Source organism: Panicum hallii, chromosome 8 (genome assembly GCF_002211085.1).
Source record: "Panicum hallii strain FIL2 chromosome 8, PHallii_v3.1, whole genome shotgun sequence".
In the NCBI taxonomy this organism is placed as follows: Eukaryota; Viridiplantae; Streptophyta; class Magnoliopsida; order Poales; family Poaceae; genus Panicum; species Panicum hallii.
The window spans coordinates 35819252-35836738 of record NC_038049.1 but is presented as its reverse complement, the minus strand read 5'-3'; positions in this window follow the sequence as shown (position 1 = coordinate 35836738).

Genomic DNA, 17487 nt, shown 5'->3' with positions numbered 1-17487 from the left:
TAGCAAAACCAAGGAACCATAAATTAATTAGTCTTTAAGTTCAATTATCATGTGAGGGTCCAAGCCGCTTTTGACCGTGAGCATGACTGATATATCAATTTTTCACTCTACAGAGGTTGTACACTTTCATCACAAATCGTATTCCCCTAAGTTGCCCGGGTTTGCAAAACCCTTAAACACTTCCGAGGTGAGTGGCGAGGGGTTCACTATGAAGCCTTTACAAACACATATAGAAAACTAGATAGCCCGCTAGAGTTTCGTTAGCGGCGTGAACCATAACTCTCACTAATGGTTAGCACCTTACCAAAGGCTGCTACCTCAAGAGGACCAGGCTATACCCCAACCACCGACCCCCTCCTTGCCCTTTTGGTAAGACTAGCAGTTAACTACATGCCTAATTAATAAGCTAAGGTCAGAGCCATATGACAATTATGCTTGTACGGTTTTCTTAGGTGGTTCTCCACGTTCCAATTAATCAAAGTGGTCTTGCAATTATCCAGGTATAACAACAAATAAAGTCATGAGTATCATTCTCATATCATTCTCAAAAGTTTATGATAACACCATTTCCAAAGTTAAGCAACTAAGTATTTCTACACAAAAAGATAACTAAAACCAGGTGTTCAAGACTTGAGTGAAAAGACTAGGTCAATCCTTAATTGGTATCCTGTCAAGTTTATGCAATTCGACAAATAAAGCAAAGTGTATTATCATGCTATTATTGGGATAAAAACAATAAGCAAACTGCTGGTTCTCTTCCTCGTACTGCTGCTCTTGACCTTCCTCGAACGTCACGTCGTCTACACGATCACATAAGCAAAAACATACATAAAATAAGAGACAGAACAACAAATAATACAAACATTGAAAAGATAAGGTGATTAAGATATAGAGCATGTTGTAAGGATCGCGTGAGCGTAATAATTACTGAAAACGAAGTTGAAACGAAGAAAATATGGCTAAAACAAGGTTCCAGGGACTTATTTGCGAGAAACTTGAACTTCCAGGCGCTACGTCTGAAGAAACCAGGGGCTAAAACCTAATAAAACTTAAAATACTGGGGCTAGACTAGAAAAATAGAGGGGTTAGGATGGCGGGTACAAAAACTAGAAAAGGCAGGGGCCAAAATAGAAAAGAAAGGACTGTTTGTAAATACTTTTGAACTAGGGTGGACTGCGGCTTAAATTTTGAAAACTGCAGGGCCTCTTTTGCAAAAATACCAAGGCTGATGGATATTGACGGTTGAACCGAGTTGGATGGATCTGGACCGTTGGATCCCGATCCGACAGCGGTAAAGGGTTAGGGGGGGAGGGGGCTGGCGGCAGGGTTGTGCAGCCGACGACGAGGCTTGCGGTGGCGGGAGGCGGCGGAGTCGCTGAAGTTCACCGAATCCGGTGTTCCGAGCCTTGGTTTTTCACGGGATTTGGCTTGGGAGCGAGAGGAGATGTCAGCGAACTCGATGGAGGGCTCGGGACGGCGGTACGGTGGCCGGAGAGGTGCATGCCACGGTGACACGTGGCTCGGTTACTCCGGCTAGCAATTGCCGCGGTGTGACGGCAAGAGAGAGCGCGAGGAAGGGATGGCGATGACGCCCACCACCACGCAAAGCTTCGGCGGCAGCGTGTCATCGAGGAAGACTGGCGGCGCTCTGGAACAACAAAGGCGTGGGAGAGCGTGAGGGAGAGCGAGAGTGAGAGAGCGAGAGGGGGCAGGTGTGGAAGCACAGCGGGGCTCTGCTACTTTTATAGGTCGAGGGAGGGAGTGGAGCGGCCAGCATGGGAAGGGGCGGCTTTGGTGATGGCCGACCATGATGGCAATCATGGCGGCGGCGGTTTCCAGCGGAAGGAGAGGAGGCGCGAGTGGGGAGTGAAGGCGGGGCTCATCACGAGCATTGAAGGGGGTGGGCGTAGTGGGGGAGTGAAGGCGACCGGCTGTTACAGCCGGCGGGACTCGCGCAAGGTGGAGGGGTAGGTGGACCAGCGGGAGGTGGCAGGAGGGTCTGATGGGTGGGACCCGCCTGTTAGCGAGAGGGAGAGAGGAGAGTGGGAGCGGATCGGGCTGGGGAGGAAACTGGGCCGAGCGGGAGTTGGGCTGAGCGCAAGAAAAGAAAAAAATAGGAGAGGAGAAGAGAGAGCTAGGCTGGGCTGGAAAGAGGAGAGAGAGGGAGAGAAAGGAGGGGTGGGCCGGGAGAGTTTTTTTTCTTTCCTTTTTTTACAGGATGTTACAAAACCTACCCCTTAAAGAGAATCTCATCCTCGAGATTCGGGAAGATTGGAAAACAACTGAGGGAATTATGCAATCAGCTCATCTTCTCTTTCCCATGTAGCTTCATCCTTCTAATGGTGACTCCATTGTACCTTACATATTTTGATCACTTTGCTCAAAGTGACTCTCTAGGATGTTTCCAATATTTTGACAGGATACTCTGAACAAGTCAAGTCATTCTGCACATTGAGTTCTTCCAATGGTAGCTGTTTATCGGGCACTCTCAAACACTTATTCAGCTGGGATACATGAAACACATCACGGATATCTGACAATCGTGTAGGTAGTTCCAACTGATATGCCACTTCACCCTTCCTTTCTAAAATCTGAAAAGGACCGATATACCAAGGTGACAACTTTCCCTTTACCTTGAATCTGTGGAGACCTCTTATAGGTGATACATTGAGATACACATAATCTCCAACTTCAAATGTCAACTGCCTTCTACGAGTATCAGCATAACTTTTCTATCATGACTGTGCAGTCCTGACGTTATCCTGAATCATCTGGACTTGCCTTTCAGCTTCTTGAAGAATAATTCTGGCCCAAAAACTTGACTTTCTCCTGTCTGACTCCAGTACAATGGAAAACTTGACTTGCTTGATAATTGTTGTTGTAAGAGAATTCTGCATACAGCAGACTCTTATCCCAACTACCTCCATGCTTTAAAGCACACGCTCTTAACATATCTTCTAGGACTTGATTGGTTCTTTCCGTTTGACCGTCTGTCTGTGGATGATATGCAGAACTGAAATTGAGCTTTGTATCCATTGATTCATGTAGCTTTTGCCAAAAACACGACGTGAATTGAGTACCTCGATCAGATACTATCTTTTTCGGAACACCATGTAGGCACACAATCCATGACACGCATAGCTCTGCTAGCTTAGCTCCGGTATAAGTTGTTTTGACTGGTGTGAAATGAGCAACTTTCATCAATCTGTCCACAATAACCCATAAGGAATCGTAGCCGTCACGAGTGCGAGGTAACCCTACGATAAAATCCATACCAATCTCTTCCCATTTCCATTTGGGTACTTTCAATGGCTGGAGTAAACCTGTTGGCCTTTGGTGTTCTGCCTTTACTTTCTGGCATACGTCACACAAAGCAACGTGGGTTGCTACATCTCTTTTCAACCCATACCACCAGTACTTCTTTTTCAAATCTTGCTACATTTGGGTACTACCAGGGTGAATCGAATAGGCTGAATCATGTGCTTCCTTCAGAATGAGTTCACGAAGATGGTCAATGTCAGGTACACAAATCCTTTTTCTGAACCAAATAGTTCCTTGTTCATCTTTCATGAAATCTGGGGCTTTCCTTAAGCCAATTAGAGTCTTGATTTCTTTGATCTTAGAATCTATCAGTTGCCCTTTTCTGATCTCTTGTTCCAGTGCAGGTTCAATTTCTATGGTCATTGCTTCAGTATGGTAAATGATCCCTAAATTCAGTCGTTCCATTTCCCAACACAATTCTTGAGGTGTCAAACGGGCTATAGCCATATTAGCTTGACATTTTCGACTTAGGGCATCTGCCACAACATTTGCCTTGCCGGGATGATATTGAATATCCAAATCATAATCCTTGATCAACTCTAGCCATCTGCATTGTCTCAGATTAAGATCCCTTTGAGTGAATATATACTTTAGACTTTTGTGATCAGTGAGTATTTGACATTTATTCCCGATCATATTGTGGCAGAACCAACCAGAATTACACCGGCTCAAGTACGCGAGTCCACTCTTGAGGGCTTCAACGTGCTTCAAACGGTATAATCTCTTGGCCTGTCGGGTAACGTCCCGATAAACCACCGAATGCAAGATCAAACAAGGTACCTCGCAGGAAGGCGAGTCTAGAGATACAAGTGCCATCACATTTTACAGCACAGGCAGATATATTACATGAGTGTTTTTAAAGTAACCTCAGTTACCAACTGATGGAAATTATTACAAAACAGTTTTAAGTTTCCAAGTCATAGCAGCGGAGTTTATAACACGGGCACTGTACACGTCGCTAGTTCAGATATCATGCTAGCCCTGGCATAATATAACTCGGAGGGATCTGTGTTGGCCGGGGACGGGTCCCACTCCACGGACCAACCATCAGGTAGAGGGTAGGGCCACGGTACATGCAGAGCTGAGTCGTCAGGGGGATTATCTGAACAAAAAGTTACAAGGCAAGACTGAGTATTCTAATACTCAGCAAGGTTTACCCGTTCATGGTATACTTAGCCATGTAACTAGACTTATGAAGGATTTTCAGGTTTTGGGTAGAGTTTTTAGCTAAAAAGTAACAAAGAGTAGGTCCTTAATTTCAACTTTTAGCTTTCAAGTTCTATGTGATTATCCATTCTAGATAAGCACCTCTAGCTATTCAAGCATGGTAGAATCTTTGGCCAAACATCATCTTCGATAACCGTATAATTGCTCTTGTTACTCTATGTGGTAAAGGGATCAAGCAGTCTCAATCTCCGCGAGAAACGGACGATTCCTGAATCGAATTTCAGCCTTGCAAGGGTAAACCTAACTCACACGCTTGGAACATTCAACGATTGTTCTGAAGCAACCGTTTGCCTTTCATCCTGACTCGTGGATCAGAGCCACCACAAGCGACTGCAGGACCATACGCACATCCAATGTGCAGGACGTACACCTGTAGAGCAACTACACGGCCGTACTCCTGGTTGCCTGGCAACACGCATTCCCACACGTCGAATCGAGTAACAGGAAAAACAAAAATACGAGTGGTGGGAGGCATGTCCACTCCTCGGGCCGATTGGTTACTAGGCTTACCACTTACCATATTTCGCGGCATGTGGCTAGTACTTTCAAACGCTTAACCACCGCTACCACACACTGCGATCTTATCAAATTCACCAACACAAACGGGGTATCATCTCAATCATGATACCTCACATAAATCCCGTCCGTCAACCTTATAGTGATTGTAGGGATGTAAACATTGCAACTCCTATATCGCGCGAGTGACAGGAAATCACCCAACTTCTACCGGTCCTATTAGCAAAGCGGCTATTCGAGCTCAAGTACTAATATTCAATACATTGGTTCCTAGGAAAATGTAACTAGGGTTTCTCATACAGCTCCTTATGAACGTAATGCATAGATAGATATAAATAATATAAGTTGTAGTGTAATAAAGTAGGGGTTATGTCTGAGGCTTGCCTTCTTGCGTGGGGTTGGGGGCAGTAGTGTTAAAGTTTTCCGAACTTTGGTTCGGAGCTTCAGTTAGATCTTCGACGGCGTTCCCGGGGTCTTCAGCTGATTCCACTCCTTGTTCCGGGATTACTTCGTAGTCATCGTCGGCGAGAGTAGTCGAGTCTACATGATATGCGAAGTTATAAGTTAAGGAATGCATATTCTTTTATTTTATTTCACGATAAAGTTGCAATCCAACTAAAATATAATTTTCTTCGTACACTTACTATTTATTTCTCTACTGGGCAGTCATTTATCGGGTATTAATTATTTTATCTAGTTACATTAAGCAACAGGGTTGGCTACTCTAATTATTTAATTAATGGCATGGGGAAACATGTTGAGTTGGTTTTAAATACTAAAATAACTATATTAAATAGCTTTGTATATTTGCTATGCTAATTATTTATATTAACTCGAAGTTATTATTAAACTATGGACTTATTATAGCATTTTCAATTTGTTCTAGTTGTTTGACACTTGATCCTAGGTGGAGAATTTAAGTACAAGCTACACTACTTAAGAATAATACCTCAAAATATTTTCATTATTTTTTGAACATTTAAATCCATAGATATTAAATACATAAGGTTAAATAGGTATTATTCATATTTAAACTCATACATTATGAAAATGTTCCACAAACAGTAGGTCATTTATTTTTCCTAAGTACTACATATTAACACAAGACTAATGCAATTGGTTTCATATTTTTATCATTTTTTTGCTATTTATTATGCATTTTCTTAGTCTACAACTACTCAAACTTAGTATTTAAATTAGAGCATAAACTACTCATAAACTGAAATTCAACCCGTAAGAAAAGTTGTAGATCTTAAACTAAGGATTCCAACAAATTTTAGTTTGCATTTTTATGATTTTTTCCTGAATTGATATAGGATTTCGAATTTGGCAGCACAATTAACACAAAGAGGTCCTTAATGCACTATTCACATGAGTCTTAAGCCTTGCAGATAGCCCCCTGGGTATTCAATTCTTCTAAACCCGAGGTCCTCGGCCAGAGGCAGAAGGGGAGCAGGGGTTTGACGACCATGTTCCGGTGAAGGGGGTCACTAGCGGCGAGGTCCGAGGGGAGGGAAAGTCTTAGGGGGCTCACGGCGGTTCGATTGCACCACGTGTCGAAGGTTGCGGTGGTCGGGAAAGGGGATCTCGACGAGAGCCCGAAGCGGCGACAGAGGGGGCAACGAAGACGGCGATGCTCCGGCGGTCAACACTAGTGAAGAACCTGCGCGCAAGCACTAGTGAGTCGTGGGGGAGGTATTGGTGCCGTCAATTGGGAGCATAAGCTTCAGATTAGAGGCGACCGGTGGAGACAGTGACGATGACGGCGGAGGCAGATGCCAGCGAGCGTCAGGGAGTCGATGCAGTGCACTAGAGAGCCAATGGGGGAGTCATAGAACTTCACGGGGTCGATGTGGTGCTAGCTGAGGGGTTGTGGTGGCGCGGGAGAGCCCGAGTGAGCTGCCCACGGTGAACCGAAGGCGGCGGCGGAACTCAAGCTAACCGGAGCTGTGGAAGACGAAGCTTGGGTGCGTGAGGGTGAAATTGATCGGGCTGGAGAGCACCAGTGGGTCACGGCTGTGCTCTAGAAGCTCTGGATTGGGGTTCAGAGGGAGCGAGGGCAGCTGGCGACGGTGGGCAGTAGGGGCGGCGGAGGTCCGGCGAGGAAGTTGAGCTCGGGAAAGGAAATGCTGGGGAAAATGAAGTGCGGCAATGAGTAAACAAGGTCACAGAGTGGTCGTGGAGCGTGTCTTAAGGCTGGAAGCGATGCTACAGTGCTAGCAGGAGCTGTCAACGGCGGCGAGGGCGTGGCGGTCGGCGGACGGCTCGGGAATGCGTGGCGCGCGCGAGAGGGCAGCAGTGTCGGTGTTTAACCGGCTGCCCACCGAGGGATATGCCCAAGGTGGTAAGTTTTGGGTGAGGAGACATGGAGATCAGGAACTCGAAGGTGCAAGGAACACAAGACTTAGACAGGTTCGGGCCGCACGGAGCGTAACACCCTACGTCCTGTTTGGTTTGTATTGCCTTTGATGTAGAATGACCTAATGATCTTCTCTTTTGAGAGGGGTCCCTGACCTCCCTTATATATCCGAGAGGTCAGAGTTACAAAGATGCTAACCAACTCCCGTCGAGAGATCACGCCAGAACACATCTCGAGTAGATCCTCCCCGTGTTGGTTAGCTCTATCTCCTATTTAAACGGGATAAACAAGAGATAAACAGAATGAATAAGAGATAAGACGGGCTTAATCTCTTAAACTTCGTAACGTGCCCAGCCCGGTGGCCCCGGGTCTGACAAGCCCCCGAGCTCTTCGTAGCTGAGTACTGCAGGCTTATCGAGTACTTTCGAAGCAGTCTTCGACTTCTTCTGAAGCTTCTTCTTGAAGTCCTTCTTCGAGTACTTGCCTGGCTGCATCGAAGCTATGAGGTGCTCATGCCCCGAATTTTTATTATGGTGTGCGATTCAAAAATCGCACTCCATATGGAGTAGCCCCCGAGCCTTAGGTTGAATTGGAGAATCAGGCTGAGGGTCCCATTAATCTGTAATCCTCCTTATCCTTCAAAGAAATTTGAAAAATAAGTAGTCGATGCCACGTACCCCACAGCCCCCGAGCCTTGAATCCAAATCCCACAAAATTGGAGGTAAGGGTCCAAAAATCGTGGCATACAGGCTAAACAATGACACGTTAAGGGGAAACCAAAGTGATGATACAAATGATGTAATTGGACCAAAGATTCGGAAAACCCCTTTTTTCGGGCTAATTAGCCCTGAAAAAATGATTAATCGAATATTTAATCTAATCAGATCACCAAATGACCCCTCACCTTCGGAATATTCCACAAAACGACTCTTGAACTTCAGAACAGTAACTTTTCCCCATCCCGTTGGTTACTTAACCCCGCGGCAATAGGAGGAAAATTGTGCTTTCAGTTCGCATTCCGCCAAAAACCACCAAAACCCCAATCTGAGCCAAACGCCGCCGCCATCCCCTCAAGGAGATCCTCCCGCTCCAACCTCCCCGCCCCTCTCCCCGCAGCCCCCGAGCATCTCGTGGCTTAGCACATCGGAGATGGCGTCCAAGAAGTCAGAGATCGAGGAAATGAAGAAGGATGTGGAGCCATTGACGACGGGGTGGACACACAGTAAGTGCTCCCTCAACAATCTGAAAAAATTGGTTTCCGAGGGGTTGCTGCAAGAGAAGAACCTTGTCAACTGGCGCCCCTCGTTCCGTGAGCCTTTCCCCATGGAGAATGTCGACGAAATCGTCACATTCTTCCATTTTGCCGAACGGGGATTGGCCGTCCCCACTTGTTCCTTCTTTCGTGGCCTTCTTTACTACTACGGGCTTGAGCTCCATCACCTCAACCCGAATTCCATTTGCCATATTTCCATTTTCATCCACTTCTGCGAAGCATTTCTCGGAATCGAACCCCACTGGGATCTGTTCCGCTTCCTCTTCCGCATCAAACCCCAGCCGACCACAAAGAAACTTGCCGTGGTGGGGGGCGCCGGCATCCAACTGCGACAGCAGCCGGCGAAAAATACCTTTCATATAAATTCCCCTCAAACCTTCCTGGATGGAAAAACCTATGGTTTTACATCGAAAACCATGCTCTCCACCTGCCGACGAAGTCGAGCAGACCGCCCGTGGTGAGGGGGAATGGAACCTTGAACCCTCCGGCATGGAGATGATACAGGTCAGAGAGCTGCTGGAGGCCATCGAGGCACAGAAGAAGGAGGGAGTGACCGGCGCCTCCGTCATGTTCTCATTTTACAAGCGCCGCGTCCAACCCATCCAACAGCGCTGTTGCCTGGGCTTCGAGTACACCGGCCCCGCTGACCCTTCTCGCATGTGCACAGAGGAGGTGCCAGACGAAGTCGCGCTCCAGCGAGTTCAGCGGGTGCTGCTGGACGTGAACGCCGTGCCGTACGTGCCCACCTTGTTCTCTGCGCGAACTCCGCCCCCGCCGGTAAGTATTCGACTTCTTTCACTGAAGAAATCCGCTACTGCACCGGTACTGAATTGAAGAACTCTCTGCAGGGACACTCGGAGCTGTACTGCAGCTACCCGCCGCAGCCGGACCTCCCCCGAGCGTATCACCTCCTCCCTTCTGCAGCCACGGCAGCCAAGAAAGCTCGCCTTGCTGCAGCTCAAGGCAGCAGCGAGTCCGCCGAACGCGTGGACTCGCAGGCGGGAGGAGAAGCCGAAGGAGAACCGCGCCCTGCTGCTGCCACGGCAGCCAAGAAGGCTCGCCTTGCCGCGGCCCAAGGCAGCAGCGAGTCCACCGAATGCGTGGACTCGCATGCGGAAGGAGGAACCGAAGGGGAACCGCACCGGGACAACTCCTCCGACCGGAGCGTGGAATTGGCCGGCGCTCTACCTCCGGTGCCAAAGGGCCAGCGGCAAGTGCGCAAACGCAAGGCGCAAGAAGACGAGTCCTCCAGGTATCGAGTTGTTGTTTTGGCGAGTTGCTAAGTATCAACGAGGCTGAAATACTGACAGCGTCCCCTTGCAGTCTCCCTGCTCTGCCACCCGGGACTGAACCCGAAGGGGTGGAGACAAGCCCCTCCGCCGCCGCGGCGGTGACAATTGCCGTGGCAGGGACCCCTCCATCGGCCGACCAGGCCTCGCCATCAGCAACGGGTATTCCTCGACGGGCCTGGTGGGTGAAGAAGGCCGCCAAGAAGAAGTCGACACTGTAAGTTTTCCTTCAATCGCTTGAAGATCTTGCTCGTGCCCACTTGGATAACAATGTTGTCGATATCACCAGGGCGGCAAGCGCAGTGCGGCTCCAGCTGGAATCAGGCACGGCTGCAGCGCCTGCCTCGGCTGCTGCAGCCCCCGAGCCCTCGGCGCTTGGGGGGCCAGGACCCGCAGAGGTGGCCCCTGAAGCAGATGCAGTGCTCCCCGACTTGTCGCCTCCCGAGTCCCGACAAGAGGGAGCCGGACCCGGTGGCGAGGAACAAGTCGTGGCCTCTGGTGCCGCTCCTACCGATGGCACAGGTACGCGCTTACCCGCCCGTGACTGGCTGCCGGGGTCTGGGCATAATGTGTTGACCACTTTGTATGCTTGCAGGTGTCCAGCCGCCGCTGTCCGGGGATGCCGCCGGGCCCTCAGGGAGTCCCCGTGAGGTGTTGAGGGCCGGGCCAGGGCACCAGAACGTCATCACCACCGACCTGGTGGATGACCTCCTGCTGTCGGCAGAGAACCTGAAGACTTTCAAGAGCACCTTCAAGGAGCTATACGACTTCTCCATGGTAATACTCGGGGTAATGTTCCAGATGTGCTCATTGGTGAGTTGACTGTGACTCAATCTCCGCCTTTTGTGCAGCATGTAATCACCAAGTCCCAGAAGAAGTCGGAGAAACTCCGCGCGGTTGTGAGTGACGCGCGAGAGTTAGCTGCCTTGAATGAGCGCATCTCCGAGGAGAAGACGAAGAATTGCTATCTGCAGCGAGAGCTTGATATACTGAAGCAAGAAAGGACTCGAGAGACCTGGCTGCTCAAGAATGACCTGAAAAACATGGAGAAGGCCAACTCCGAGCTCCAACAACAGCTCAAGGAGCAACAAGCAGAGTACCAGGAGCAGCTCAAGGCAGAGAAGAAGGCGCACCAAGGTAGGCCCGCACTTCCCTCGAGTACTTTTCCTCAGTAACTCCCTTTAGATGCTGAAGTGCCCTTACCACAGAGCTTAGGAAAATAACGAAATACAAAGAGGAGCTGCTTACTGACGTGAAGAATATGCTGTATCGACGTACAGATGATGTCGAAAGGCTGCAGAAGGTGATCGGCGACACTGAACGTCAGTTCGTCGACTGCCTTCAGCAAGTCAAAACGCTGGGCGAGAAGTACGAGCAGCAGCACCAGGAGCTGGAGGACCTCCGGGGAGCCGCCCAGGAGCTGGTGGACATGGTGGATCCGCTGGAAGAAGGCGAAGCAGGCCCGCAGCCCCTGCTGGAGCGACTCCGCGAGGCCCCGAAGAAAATGCTGAAGTTCCTATCCGAAGCTCCAGTTGCGTGCGTGAGTAATGCCCTCGCCTATGTAAAGTCCTTCGTGCCAAATGTGCAGCTGAGCATCTTTGCGCAAGGGATGGCGGCGGACTGCACAGACGAGCGATTCGAAGAGTACTTGCAAGAGGCCCAACCTGTAGCGGAGCAAATTGTACACAATGCACTGCAGGATTAGGGTGTATGAAACAATTAATCATTCTCTTATGTAATTGCTTTACTCGACATCTCTGCTTGTTTGCGTGTCTTAGCTGAATTGGGATCCAGGCTTACGAGACTCAAGTAGTGGACGCCTCCCTGGGTGCAACGACCCGAAGGGCAGCTAGTACTCGTCTAACAGAATAGCCACAACTCGATCGAGCGGGTCTAAACTTGTTAGGAAAGAACGCGAGCATCGTCGCGGGGTTGCCGTGCATAGGGCTTAAAAATAAGACTGTCCCGAGTGCGGCGGCCGGGGTGTAGTCGAAGGTCGCTCCTGCTGTGAGCGTGCTCCGTAAGCTGGAGAGGACCCGGATGGACGGATCAAGCTTGCAAGGAGCGAGTGCGGGCAGCGCCGCGAGCTTGCCATTCCTTTTGGGAAAAACAAGACTGTTCTGAGTGCAGCCACTCAGGATGTAGTCGATGTGGCTCTTTATGCGAGCCTTTCCAACGTACTAGGTGGAAGCCAGTCGAGCAGATCGACTGTGTTGGAGAAAGTGCGACTGCTGTCGCATGCGACCATCGAAGGTCGCGGCGGAACTCGATATGCCGAGGAGTTAGCCGGAGCCGAGGGCTCTGTCGGAAACGAAAGTCGAAAGGGGATGACCGTGGCCGTAGTCCCCGCGTCATGCGCGACAAGAAGTCGATATATATATGTTTGCACGTGACACTGGCCATCGTGGAAGTAAGAAGGCATGTACAACCCGAGACGTGTGGCTCATGGCCTCCAAAGTGATTCGGGAAAAGGAGATCTTCTGAGCCCCCGGGGAATTAGCAATCACCGGGCCTCGTCTTAAGGGTAGAACTTGCGCAGGTTCTGAACGTTCCAGGAGTTCAGGACTTCGTGATCCTCGGGGATATGTAGTCGATAAGACCCTGGCCTTGTGACCTGCTTGACGACGAATGGGCCCTCCCACCTTGAATTGAGCTTGTGGAGGCCAGACTCTTCCTGAATACGGCGCAAGACCAAATCACCGACGCTGAATGACCGCTCCCTGATGTTGCGATCATGGTATCGCCGGATCCCCTGCAGGTACCGGGCTGACTGAACAAGGGCAGTACAGCGAGCTTCTTCCACAGAATCGAGCTCTAGCTGCCGCGCCTCGTCCGCCTCGCCTTCACTGTACATTTCGACCCTTGGAGACTTCCACATGATATCGGCTGGTAGAATAGCTTCGGATCCAAACACGAGGAAAAAGGGTGTTTGTCCTGTGGCTTTGGACGGCTGAGTCCGAAGCCCCCAGACGACATGTGGCAACTCATGCACCCATTTGCCTCCCTTCTTGCTGTTTTCATCATAAAGTCTCTTCTTGAGGCCGTCAATGATCAAGCCGTTCGCCCTTTCGACTTGTCCGTTAGCCCTGGGGTGTGCAACCGAGACATATTTAACTTCAATGCAAGCATTCTCGCAGAACTCCCAGAACTGGTTCGCCGTGAAGTTTGACCCCAAGTCCGTGATGATGGAGTTGGGGAAGCCGAAGCGATGCATAATATCTAAGATGAAGTCGACGACCCGGTCTGGCGTGAGCTTGGCTATCGGCTTGTACTCGATCCACTTAGTAAACTTGTCGATAGCCACCAGAACATGGGTGAAGCCGCCTGGTGCCGTCGTGAAGGGCCCGATCATGTCAAGGCTCCAACAGGCAAAAGGCCAGGATGGCGGTATGGTGATGAGGCTATGAGCTGGGACATGCGTCTGTTTGCCGAAGAATTGACAATTTTGGCACCTGCGCACGAGATCCTCCGCGTCGGTGACTGCAGTAGGCCACCAGAAGCCGGCCCTGTATGCTTTCCCAACCAGCGTTCTTGAAGCCGCATGGTTGCCGCAGACGCCTTCGTGGATCTCCCGTAGTATGTCGTAACCATCTTCCTTCGTGACGCACTTCATGAGAACTCCTGACCGAGCGCCACGCCGGTAGAGCTTGCCGTTGACCAGGGCGAAGCCCTTGCTTCTTCGCAGGACACGTACCGCTTCTGCACTCTTGGCGTCAATTCCCGCTGGTAGCCGTTGGTCTTGAATGAAGTCGATAAAGGCCGCTCGCTAGTCCTCCCCCAGCACCATAACCTCTCGATCGGGTTGTTGGGAACCCGAGTTGATGGTTACCTACGGAGAAGGCTTGATAGATGGCTGATCGAGCTCCTGGATGAAAACCCCCGGCGGGACTTGAGCGTGCGTTGACCCCAACTTGGACAGGATATCTGCACCAACATTGTGCTCCCGTAGCACATGGTGAACCTCCAAGCCGGAAAACTTGCTTTCCAGCTTGCGCACTTCCTGTACGTATGCATCCATTGTCTCCTTGTTGCAGTCCCATTCCTTATTGACCTGCTGAACAACAAGAAGAGAATCGCCATATACGAGTAGTCGCTTGATCCCTAGTGATATCGCCAAACGAAGCCCGTGAAGCAAGGCTTCATACTCGGCTTCATTATTGGATACCTTCCATAGGATCTGAAGGACGTACTTCAGTTGTTCGCCACGTGGGGAGATAAGCAAAACACCAGCGCCCCCGCCGTCGAGCTTGAGGGACCCATCAAAATACATGGTCCAGTGCTCTGGCTTGTCCACTGGGGTTGGGACTTGATTCTCCCTCCATTCAGCCATGAAGTCGACTAGAGCCTGTGACTTGATTGCAGTGCGTGGCTTGAAGTCGATTGACAAAGCCCCCAGTTCCACTGCCCACTTAGATATGCGTCCCGTGGCATCTTGATTATGGAGAATATCCGCCAGCGGGAAATCTGTAATCACAGTGATCTTGTACTCGTCGAAGTAATGGCGCAACTTTCTTGATGTAATTAGAATTGCATATAAGAGCTTTTGAACAGCTGGGTACCGTACCTTTGATTCGGAGAGGACCTTGCTGACAAAGTAGACAGGCCTCTGCACTCCAAACGCATGGCCTTCTTCGCCTCGCTCGACTACAATAGCATTGCTGACAATGTGGGTTGTCGCCGCGATGTAGAGTAGTAGATCCTCTTCCGGTAGCGGAGCTGTAAGGATCGGAGGCGACTGGAGGTGAATTTTCAAGTCTTGTAGAGCCCGCTCGGCCTCCTCCGTCCATTGAAACTTGTCTTGGCGTTTTAGGAGCTTGAAGAAAGGTAGTCCTCTCTCCCCGAGTCGGGAGATGAACCTGTTCAGGGCCGCCATACAACCTGTCAGCTTCTGCACATCCTTGATTGTGGCCAGAGCCTCCATATCAGTAATGGCAGTGATCTTTACAGGGTTGGCTTCGATGCCCCGGTTGCTGACGATGAACCCGAGCAATTTCCCTGAAGGTACTCCAAAAACGCACTTGGTGGGATTGAGTTTCCACCGATATCTGCGTAGACTGCTAAATGTTTCCTCCAAATCTACGATCAAGTTATCGGAATCCCTGGTCTTGACGACCACGTCATCCACATAGGCCTCAACATTCCGGTGCAGCTGATCCGCGAAACACATCTGGATCGCACGCTGATATGTTGCTCCTGCATTCTTCAACCCGAAGGACATTGTTTTATAGGCGTAAGTCCCGTACGGGGTGATGAATGCAGTCTTGATTTGGTCCTCCTCCTTGAGCGCAATCTGATGATACCCTGAGTAACAATCAAGAAAACAAAGAAGGACACATCCAGCCGTCGAATCGACGACTTGGTCAATGCGCGGCAGCCCAAAATGATCTTTTGGGCAATGCTTGTTGAGATCGGTGTAGTCGACACACATTCTCCATTCATTGTTCTTTTTCTTTACAAGGACGGGATTCGCTACCCACTCTGGATGGATTACTTCTTTAATGAATCCAGCCGCGAGAAGTTTAGCGATCTCCCGTTTAATGGCCTCGCGCTTGTCGTGGGCAAACCTCCGCAGGCGTTGCTTCTTAGGCGTGGCCTTCGGGTGTACATTCAAAGCATGCTCGATCAACTCCCTGGGCACCCCTGGCATATCCGCTGGTTTCCATGCGAATATGTCTCGGTTAGCCCGAAGAAAGCTGACGAGCGCGAGTTCCTATTTGTCACCCAAGCCCGCACCGATGATGGCGGTCTTGGATGAATCTCCCTCCTGGAGCTGGATCGTCTTGAGGGCCACATCATCAGTCGACTGGATGCTCGACTTGTTGGCCTTCTTGGAAGGAATCTCCAGCCCGGTCTGGGAGAGCTGCTGCGCGGCCGCGAGTACTTCTCCCGAAGCATCTGGCACGCGAGTAGTCGAAGCGTACTGGATCGCCTCCTGATTGCAGTCGTACGACTTCTTCAAGTCGCCGTTGAGGGTGAGCACTCCACCGAGTCCTGGCATCTTAAGAAGCAGATAGACATAATGTGGCACTGCCATGAACTTGGCAAGTGCCGGTCGACCCAGAATTGCATGGTAAGAAGAGTCAAAAGTAGCCACTTCGAACTTGATGAATTCAGTACGATAATTCTCCCGCGTGCCGAAGGTGACTGGGAGGACCACCGTACCAAGCGGGTGCGCCGCATTACCTGGGACGATGCCGTAGAAGAGGGACTTGCTGGGAACCAGTATATCCTTGAAATCCAGACCCATCTTCTTTAAAGTGCTGACGAAGATGAGATTGAGCCCACTCCCGCCATCGATCAGGACCTTGGTAAGCTTGACCTCCGCCACCACAGGATCCAGGACCAAGGGAAACTTACCGGGCTCGGAAAAGCTCGTCCACTGGTCATCACGAGAGAACGAGATGGGGACCTCCGACCAACGGAGTGGTCATGGTACCGCCGGCTCAATGGACAAGATCTCCCGAAGAAGCAGCTTCTGGTCCCGCCTGGAACCGAAATCCTCATCTCCTCCGAAGATAACGTTGACGACCTTTGAGGCATCCTGGAACTTCGGATTGCGCCCCTGGTCGTCGTGGTCGTCATCCTCGGGTTCTTTGTCAGCAGGCTTCTTATTCTTCTTTCCACCACCGGTGTTACTGAACGTCCTCCGAAGGTGGTAGCAGTCAATGGCGGCATGGCTAGCGCCCGGATGCCATGGGCACTTCTTCTGCAGGAGTTTCTCGAACTCCTCCTGTGTCGTCGACTTCTTGCCCCGTGAAGGACGATCGATGGCCGCGATGACATCATCTGGCTTTCGTTTCCGGGGTGGCCCGGAAAAGTCCCGCTGGCCTTTATCGCTGCGGTTGTCGTTTGGGCGCCGCAGATTGTTATCGTGGCGCCGCGGGAACCGCTCCCGCATCTTCTCCTCCTGCTCAGACCAATCGTGCATCATATCACGAAGGCCCGCAACAGTTTTCGGCCTGTTCCGCCCGAAGTTTCTGTATATGCTCGGGTCGGTGATGCCGTTATAGAAACAGTCGATGATGTCCTCCTCCGAGATGTTCGCGATGGTGGCGCGGACGTCGAAGAAGCGACGCGTGTATGACCGCAGGAGCTCGTTGCGTTCTTGCTTGCACTGGGCAAGATCATGTCGAGTACCTGCACGAGCAATCGCTCCCTGGAAATTGTCGATGAAGACCTTCTTAAGTCGTTCCCAGGAGTCGATGGAGTTGCTGCCGAGGCTCTCCAGCCAAGTGAGCGGCGCAGGATCCAAAGCCATCGGGAAGTAGACGACTTTGGTAACGTTTGAGCCCCCTGCTACCTCGATAGCCGTGGAGTAACAACGGAGCCACTGCTGAGGAGCCTGCTTGCCGTCGTACTTGGTGATGCCAATGGGTTTGAAACCCTCTGGGTACTTGTAGCTGCTGAAACATGTAGAGAAAGCAGGAAATCGATCGCTACAGTCAGTACCTTGGTTTTCGACTTCTTCGCGGGTCTTGCGCCTAGAAGAAATCACGGTCCGC